The sequence below is a fragment of the Mustela nivalis genome (assembly GCF_964662115.1).
Source record: "Mustela nivalis genome assembly, chromosome: 6".
Taxonomy (NCBI): Eukaryota; Metazoa; Chordata; class Mammalia; order Carnivora; family Mustelidae; genus Mustela; species Mustela nivalis.
Window position 1 is genome coordinate 96785696 of NC_139025.1, and position 9898 is coordinate 96795593.

General features: G+C 43.4%; 1 pseudogene across 2 annotated transcripts; it reads left to right on the plus strand.

Moving 5' to 3' along the window:
• Nucleotides 1–496: 496 nt before the first annotated feature.
• On the plus strand, nt 497–2178 carry LOC309867825 (ribonuclease pancreatic pseudogene; annotated as a pseudogene). 2 transcript variants are annotated; one of them, XR_014316714.1, is made up of 2 exons: nt 497–585; nt 1465–2178. The product of XR_014316714.1 is annotated as a ribonuclease pancreatic pseudogene (transcript). The 2 variants fall into 2 exon arrangements; XR_014316716.1 differs by having other exon boundaries at nt 520–659.
• The last annotated feature ends 7720 nt before the right edge of the window (nt 2179–9898 follow it).

Below are 9898 nucleotides of genomic sequence, written 5' to 3' on the forward strand. Positions count from 1 at the left end.
GTGGCCAACATTTGCCACACACCAACCTTCCACATCCAGGAGAGCTGAAGTAGCCAGCACTGGGTAAGGTTGCAGGTCTCCTCCTCCTCCCTGCCCGGCCACTGCCCACGCCCATCCCCAGACCTCAGGTCCTTGCAGCCTTCCATTGGGGGGCACCTGGATGCCCCACTCTCTTCCCCACAGAAAAGATGTTGTTGGAATTCCGGCCATGCCAGGACTCCTGGGGAGACAGAAGACCTCCCCCTCTCTGCTGCTCTAGGGATCATATGTTTATGTGTCCTTTGCAAACCTCCAAGCACTTTTTGGTGAAAATGGCCCCCTGAGATGACTGAGACTTTGCTGGGGTTCAGACATCAATACTGTAGAGGCCAAGATTCACCCTTCCCAGCAGTCCTGAAAAAAGACAATGCCCTTCTTTACAAGGTCCTTGGTTCCCTCTAAAGTGAAACCAAGATGCCCCTCCCACCTATCTTTCCTTGGAAGCCAAGCCCCCTTTGTAATCTGTATAAGATTCACTCCTCAGGGATCCCGGGATCACAGAGACTGGCCTTCTGCTCTGTCCTAGGGACCAAGCTAGAGATCCAGGTCAGTGGCTGAAGAGGAGATCTCTGGGACTCCTTCTATTTATGCATTGGATTGGAGGGACCAGGGTGGCTGAGGTTAGCACCTGAGAAAGCTTGGACGGGACCAGTATGGGGATGGAGCATGTGGGCTGCTGGGAACCAATGACGCTGGGGGAGGGAAGCATTTCTCTTGGGAATACTATGGCATCCCTTTGTGATGCTGGTGTTAGGCACTGGGCTCTTTCCCTTGCCTTGCAGGACAACAGGTCCCTGTGCATCATGATTCTGCAGGTCATGGTGGTAGTTCAGGGATGCCGTTCAGTTCACGGTTTATTCAAAAGGATTTTCTGCTAAGCCCCTTGAGCACTGGGTATAAATGTATTTATTTTTCAAATGTACTTTATTTATTTTTTAGTGTTTTAAAGATTTTATTTATTTATATGAAAGAGATTGATAGAAAGCACAAGCAGAGGGGGCAGCAGAGGGCAGGGGAGAAGCAGGCTCCGCATTGAGGAGGGCTCTGGGCTGGAGGTGGGGCTCTTTCCCAGGACACCTGATCATGACCTGAGCTCAAGGCAGACACTTAACAGACTGAGCCACTCACGTGCCTCCTCAAATGGATTTTAAATTTTACCTCTAATATTCAGACCAAGGACTGTAGGATTTTAGTTTACTGTCAAGTCACCACCCAGAGGCAAAGACCACCTCTCTCCAGCTAGTGGGACTTAAATGCTCTTAGACAAGAGTGTATGTGAGCGTCTCATTCCTTGAAAAATTGCACAGGAGAAGGGGTACCTTTCTGACTGACCCTAATGGAGACTGTGAGCCAGGGAAGCCACAGGTAGGAGCTTGGGTTCTTTTGAAGGCAATGTTTTTTCTCCTCTCTCCCTTTCCTGGCTAGGCTCTTCCAGAGGAGTGAGACCACCATGGCTCAGGAGAGGATCTTCATCCTGTTCCCACCACTGGTCCTGGTGTTGCTGATGCTTGGCTGTGTCCAGCCTTCGCTGGCCAAGGAGTCTCAGGCCGAGAAGTTCCAGCGGCAGCACATGGACCCAAACACCTCCACAGTCACTGCCAGCTACTGCAATGAAATGATGAAGCGCCGGGATATGACGGTTGGACGGTGCAAGCCAGTGAACACGTTTATCCACGAGCCTCTGCATAAGGTCAAGGCCATCTGCTCCCAGGAAAATGTCCGCTGCAAGAACGGGCAGTCCAACTGCTACAAAAGCAGCTCCAAGATGCGCATCACCGACTGCCGCCTGAAGAAAGGTTCCAAACACCCCAAATGCGACTATGAGACCAAGCAGCTACAGAAATCCATCATCGTGGCCTGTACGTTTAAAGACATACGTATACCTGAGACAGTCCACTTTGACGGTTCTGTGTAGGTCTGCACCTGAGGCCAGAGCAGCGTGATACCCCACCTCCCTCATGGTGGCACCTGCTTCTCCCCTCTCCCCTCCTTCCTCTTAGAGAAAGAACTCCAGCCAGGGCTCCTATCCCAAACACACACACATTCTTGCCCAGCATTTGCCCCTGCATGGTTTGGGGGTGGAGGGGGGCCCGTGTGAACCACTTTACTGCTTCTTTCAATAAAACACTGTTGCAACCACCTGGAATTCTGAAGCTGTCGCCATCTGGTACTGTCTGTGTGATTGCATTCCTGCTCAGGTGAGAACTATAAATGTGGGTAGATTTGGTAAGCATCGAATAGAATCATTACATGCCTTTGCTCCTGATTCTTGGTTTTCAGTGACCTGAGATCATTCCTTTTCTCAGAGATGCCTTGCTGCCAAATATGAAGCTGTTAAGTATGGGCTATTTGAGATGAAAGGGAGCTAAAGTCTGGCACTGTCCTGCTGGGTGAGCTGATGGAGGGGGAGCTCAAATACCAAACTCTCTGGCATGGAAGGAAGGACAGGGTGACCTCAAGAAAATCCTGCTCAGACCCTGGCTGGGCAGGAGCAGGGGATGTAATTATGATCCTAAATTTTCCTTTTCCTTTTATTGAGTGAACTATTACCAGATCACAAAAATAGCCATCTCTTCATTGGAAAGTTGGAACTTCCTAGAGGGGTCTGTAAGGATTATTAAATTGCAGGAGAATAAGTAAGATACTCGAGTATCCACTTTAATGGGATGGGCCTGCCTAGAATGCTGCAGAAAAAAATTCTAATAAGCGATGTGGTTGAACAGTAGCCTCCGTTGAAGGCAGGATGGAGGTAAATGTTTGTGTTCCACTTGTCATCCCTGAGATAATGTAATCCCCACTTTTACAGAGGAACATCCTGAATCTCAGAAAGGTTAAGTGACTTGCTCAAGGCTGCTGCTACATAGTGGCATGGCTGAGACTAGACCCCAGGTCTCCTGGCCTCCAGTCCTTATTCTTTCTGCTACCAGAGTGGACTCAGGAAGAAAATCCTGCAGGTCTCACTTTTCTTTTCTTTCTTTTTCTTAATTTTTCTTAATGATTTTATTTATTTATTTGAGAGAGAGAGAGAGCATGAGAGGAGAGAGGTCAGCGGGAGAAGCAGACTCCCTGCCAAGCAGGGAGTCTGATGTGGGACTCAATCCCAGGACTCCAGGATCATGATCTGAGCTGAAGGCAGTCGCTCAACCAACTGAGCCACCCAGGCGCCCCTCCCTTTTCTAAAGTGCAGTGGAGAGGGACTCCTATGTGGCTCAGTCTCTTAAGGGGCCTAATCTGGATTTCAGTGCAGATCATGATCTCAGGGTCCTGGGATCAAGCTCTGTATTGGGCTTTGTGCCCAATTAAGGCCTGCTTAGGAATCTCTCTCTCTCTCCTACTCTGCCCGTCCCCTGTTTGCACATGATCTCTCTCTCTCTCTCTCTTTCTCTCTCAAATAAATAAGTAAATCTCTTAAAAAAGAAGTAATGTAGAGGAGATTATGGATATGGCATCAAGGAAGTAGGTCTAGGGAGACCTGAAAAACAAGATCAGAAAGGATGGCATAGTAGGGTACTTAGTTCCCTTGGTTCTGTTGACCTCCTGTTCTGGAAAGTTCACTGATCAAATCACTTAGGATGAGGAGGAAACCCTTTTTTTCTCACAGGAAGTGTAGCTTCACTTTTCCAGAAATCTACCTTCGTTTCTTGGACTTTTAGGAATGGTGGGTGCACTCTATGGCACCTTGATATTTTATTTAAGTTCCATAGTGTGACATCCAGGGCTTGTAGTTTTTGCAGCATCCATGCACTCCCAAAATTCCTTCAGCCAATCTAGACACACGGAGATGTCAAACCATCAATTCTTTCCTCAATACATTTTTTTTATTTTTCCTTTCTTTTTCTTTTAAAGATTTTATTTATTTATTTGACAGAGAGAGAGAGGACAAGTAGGGAGAGTGACAGAGGGAGAGGGAGAAGCAGGCTCTCTGGGAGCCTGAGGCAGGCCTCAATCCCAGGACACTGGGATCATGATGTGAGAATTTTAATGTCTGCCTTTGGCTCAGGTCATGATCCCAGGGTTATAAATGGAGCCCCACCTTGGCCTCTCTGCTCAGCGGGGAGCCTGCTTCTCCCTCTCCCTCTGCCTGCCTCTTCCCCTGATTTGTGCTCTCTCCCTGACAAATAAATAAAGAAAATCTCAAAAAATAAAAATAAAAATAAATCAGAAAAAAAATAAATAAACAGCTTGCACCTGGAGATGACAGGGGTGTGAAAGGTGAGAAAACCATTGGAACAGAGGCTAGTTCCATCTGTCACATTCTACAAATACATTTTGTTAAGGAAACATGACTACCTAGAAAACAAAGCCCTGACAAGCAGGTAGTTCAGTCTGGATGATATACCCTTCTTAGAGATGAGACTCAGAGGCAGCCTGAATGGGCAGAACCAACCTTAACCCTATCGAACCCTGCCTCCCTCTGAGCAGCAGTGCCCAAGGAAGAGCACTAGAGCTTGAAAGTAGCCCCACAGGACTCTGCTGCTCCCTGCTATCACCACCCTGTCTGGGCCTCAGGACAATCTCTAGCATGGGGACAGTCAGAACTACCTTGTAGTCTGGTGTGAGGGTTCACAGATTGCATGGAGCACTGGGTGTGGTGCAAAAACAATGAATACTATTATGCTGAAAAGAAATAAAACATTTTTAAAAAGGCAAAAAATCATAATCATAATAAAAATAACTACTCAGGAGGGAGGAGTCAAGATGGTGGAGAAGTAGGCTGAGACTACTTCAGCTAGCAGGATATCAGCTAGATAGCTTATCTAAAGATTGCAAACACCTGCAAATCCATCGGCAGATTGAAGAAAAGAAGAACAGCAATTCTGGAAACAGAAAAACAACCACTTTCTGAAAGGTAGGACTGGCAGAGAAGAGAATCCAAAGCGATGGGAAGATAGACCCCGGGGGGAGGGGCTGGCTCCCGGCAAGCGGCGGAGCAACGGAGCACAAAATCAGGACTTTTAGAAGTCTGTTCCATTGAGGGACATCGCTCTAGAGGCTAAACCGGGGTGAAGCCCACGCGGGGTCAGCGTGGCCTCAGGTCCCGCAGGGTCACAGAAGGATCGGGGGTGTCTGAGTGTCGCAGAGCATGCGGGTATTGGAACGGGAAAACCAGCTACAGAGACAGAGCCAACAGTAAGATCACAGCTCGGGATTACCTTGAACCGGTCAAAGGCTCGGTGAGCTCAGAGCATGGCCAGAGGTCAGGCAGACGGGAGTTACTGGGCACTGTTCTCTGAGGCCGCACTGAGGAGTGGGGCCCCGGGCTCTCCGCTCCTCCGGGCCGGAGACTAGGGCGCTGCCATTTGTATTCCCGTCCTCCAGAACTCTACGGAAAGCGCTCAGGGAACCAAAGCTCCTGAGGCAAACCTGAGCGGAATACTCACCCCGGCCCCTGTTAAGGGGGGTGCAATTCCGCCTGGGGCAAAGACACTTGAGAATTACTACATCAGTCCCCTCCCCCAGAAGATCAACAAGAAATCCAGCCAGGACCAAGATCACCAACCAAGGAGTGTGGTTTCAATACCGAGGAGAGCAGCAGAATTCCAGAGGAGGAGAAAGCAAAGCACGGAACTCATGGCTTTCTCCCTGTGGTTTTTTTTATTGCAGTTAATTTAATTTTTTTTTTCATTTTTTTTCTTCTTCTGCTAAAATTTTTTTTAACTTTTACCCTTTTCTTTTTTAACGTTTTTAACTAGTTTATCTAATATATATATATATTCTTTTTTATATTTTTCTTTATTTGTTTTCTTTTTTAAAAAATTCTTTTTTTTTCTTTTTTTTTTCTTTTTTTTCTTTCTTTCTTTTTGAACCTCTTTTTATCCCATTTCTCCCCCCTCACGATTTGGGATCTCTTCTGATTTGGTTAAAGCATATTTTCCTGGGGTTGTTGCTACCCTTTTAGTATTTTACTTGCTCCTTCATATACTCTTATCTGGACAAAATGACAAGGCGGGAAAATTCACGACAAAAAAAAGAAAAAGAGGCAGTACCAAAGGCTAGGGACCTAATCAATACAGGCACTGGTAATATTTCAGATCTAGAGTTAAGAATGACAATTCTCAAGGTTCTAGCCGGGCTCAAAAAAGGCATGGAAGATATTAGAGAAACCCTCTCAGGAGATATAAAAACCCTTTCTGGAGAAATAAAAGAACTAAAATCTAACCAAGATGAAATCAAAAAAGCTATTAATGAGGTGCAATTACAAATGGAGGCTCTCACTGCTAGGATAAATGAGGCAGAAGAAAGAATTAGTGATATAGAAGACCAAATGACAGAGAATAAAGAAGCTGAGCAAAAGGGGGACAAACAGCTACTGGACCACGAGGGGAGAATTCGAGAGATAAGTGACACCATATGACAAAACAACATTAGAATAATTGGAATTCCAGAAGAAGAAGAAAGAAAGAGGGGAGCAGAAGGTATACTGGAGAGAAATATTGGGGAGAATTTCCCCAATATGGCTAAGGGAACGAGCATCAAAATTCAGGAGGTTCAGAGAACGCCCCTCAAAATCAATAAGAATAGGCCCACACCCCGTCAACTAATAGTAAAATTTACAAGTCTTAGTGACAGAGAAAATCCTGAAAGCAGCCCTTACAGGCAATACAATGGCACTAAATTCATATCTCTCAATAGTTACTCTGAATGTTAATGGGCTAAATGCCCCAATCAAAAGACACAGGGTATCAGAATGTATAAAAAAACAAAACCCATCTATATGTTGCCTCCAAGAAACTCATTTTAAGCCCAAAGACACCTCCAGATTTAAAGTGAGGGGGTGGAAAAGAAGTCTGTAACATACAATGGTAAAAATATTAGATTGGCAGCTGGCTTATCCACAGAGACCTGGCAGGCCAGATAGAGCTGGCATGATATTTTCAGAGCACTAAACAAGAAAAACATGCAGCCAAGAATACTATATCCAGCTAGGCTATCATTGAAAATAGAAGGAGAGATTAAAAGCTTCCAGGACAACAAAAACTGAAAGAATTTGCAAACACCTAACCAGCTCTACAGGAAATATTGAAAGGGGTTATCTAAGCAAAGAGAGAGCCTACAAGTCATAGATCAGTAAGGAACAGAGACAATATACAGTAACAGACACCTTACAGGCAATACAATGGCACTAAATTCATATCTCTCAATAGTTACTCTGAATGTTAATGGGCTAAATGCCCCAATCAAAAGACACAGGGTATCAGAATGTATAAAAAAACAAAACCCATCTATATGTTGCCTCCAAGAAACTCATTTTAAGCCCAAAGACACCTCCAGATTTAAAGTGAGGGGGTGGAAAAGAATTTACCATGTTAATGGGCATCAGAAGAAAGCAGGAGTGGCAACCCTTCTCCCAGATTAATTAGATTTTAAGCCAAAGACTATAATAAGAGATGAGGAAGGACACTATATCATACTCAAAGGGTCTGTCCAACAAGAAGATCTAACAATTTTAAATATCTATGCCCCCAACATGGAGGCAGCCAACTATATAAACCAATGAATAACAAAATCAAAGAAACACATCAACAATAATACAATAATAGTAGGGACTAACACTCCCCTCAGTGAAATGGACAGATCATCCAAGCAAAAGATCAGCAATGAAATAAAGGCCCTAAATGACACACTGGACCAGATGGACATCACAGATATATTCAGAACATTTCATCCCAAAGCAACAGAATACACAATCTTCTCTAGTGCACATGGAACATTCTCCAGAATAGATCACATCCTCCGTCCTAAATCGGACTCAACCGGTATCAAAAGATTGGGATCATTCCCTGCATATTTTCAGACCAAAATGCTCTGAAGCTAGAACAAAACCACAAGAGGAAGTTTGGAAAGAACCCAAATACATGGAGACTAAATAGCATCCTTCTAAAGAATGAATGGGTCAAACGGGAAATTAAAGAAGAATTGAAAAAAATCATGGAAACAAATGATAATGAAAATACAATGGTTCAAAATCTGTGGGACACAACAAAGGCAGTCCTGAGAGGAAAATATATAGCGGTACAAGCCTTTCTCAAGAAACAAGAAAGGTCTCAGGTACACAACCTAACCCTACACCTAAAGGAGCTGGAGAAAGAACAAGAAAGAAACCCTATGCCCAGAAGGAGAAGAGAAATCATAAAGATAAGAGCAGAAGTCAATGAAATACAAACCAAAAAAACAATAGAGCAAATCAACGAAACTAAGAGGTGGTTCTTTGAAAGAATTAATAAAATTGATAAACCTCTGGCCATACTTATCATAAAGAAAAGAGAAAGGACCCAAATAAATAAAATCATGAATGAAAGAGGAGAGATCACAACTAACACCAAAGAAATACAAACTATTATAAGAACATACTATGAGCAACTCTATGCCAACAACTTTGACAATCTGGAAGAAATGGATGCATTCCTAGAAACATATAAACTACCACAACTGAACCAGGAAGAAATAGAAAGCCTGAACAGACCCATAACCAGTAAGGAGATTGAAACGGTCATTAAAAATCTCCAAACAAACAAAAGCCAGGGCCAGATGGCTTCTGGGGGAATTCTACCAAAAATTTAAAGAGGAACTAATTCCTATTCTCCTGAAACTGTTCCAAAAAAATATAAATGGAAGAAAAACTTCCACACTCATCTTATGAGGCCAGCATCACCTTGATCCCAAAACCAGAAAGGATCCCATCAAAAAAGAGAGCTATAGACCAATATCCTTGATGAACACAGATGCGAAAATACTCAACAAAATACTAGCCAATAGGATTCAACAGTACATTGAAAGGATTATTCACCACGACCAAGTGGGATTTATTCCAGGGCTACAAGGTTGGTTCAACATCCGCAAATCAGTCAATGTGATACAACACATCAATAAAAGAAAGAACAAGAACCATATGATACTCTCAATAGATGCTGAAAAAGCATTTGACAAAGTACAGCATACCTTCCTGATCAAAACTCTTCAAAGTGTAGGGATAGAGGGCACATACCTCAATATCATCAAAGCCATCTATGAAAAACCCACCGCAAATATCATTCTCAATGGAGAAAAGCTAAAAGCTTTTCCGCTAAGGTCAGGAACATGGCAGAGATGTCCATTATCACCACTGCTATTCAACATAGTACTAGAAGTCCTAGCCTCAGTAATCAGACAACAAAAGGAAATTAAAGGCATCAAAATCAGCAAAGAAGAAGTCAAATTATCACTTTTCGCAGATGATATGATACTATAAGTGGAAAACCCCAAAGACTCCACTACAAAACTTCTAGAACTTGTACAGGAATGCAGTAAAGTGTCAGGATATAAAATCAATGCACAGAAATCAGTTGCATTTCTCTACACCAACAAGACAGAAGAAAGAGAAATTAAGGAGTCAATCCCATTTACAATTGCACCCCAAACCATAAGATACCTAGGAATAAACCTAAACTAAGAGGCACAGAATCTATACTCAGAAAACTATAAAGTACTCATGAAACAAATTGAGGAAGACACAAAGAAATGGAAAAATGTTCCATGCTCCTGGATTGGAAGAATAAATATTGTGAAAATGTCTATGCTACCTAAAGCAATCTACACATTTAATGTAATTCCTATCAAAAGTACCATCCATCTTTTTCAAAGAAATGGAACAAATAATTCTAAAATTTATATGAAACCAGAAAAGACCTCGAATAGCCAAAAGGATATTGAAAAAGAAAGCCAAAGTGGGTGGCATCACAATTCCGGACTTCAAGCTCTTTACAAAGCTGTCATCATCAAGACAGCATGGTACTGGCACAAAAACAGACACATAGATCAATGGAACAGAATAGAGAGCCCAGAAATAGACCCTCAACTCTATGGTCAACTAATCTTCGAC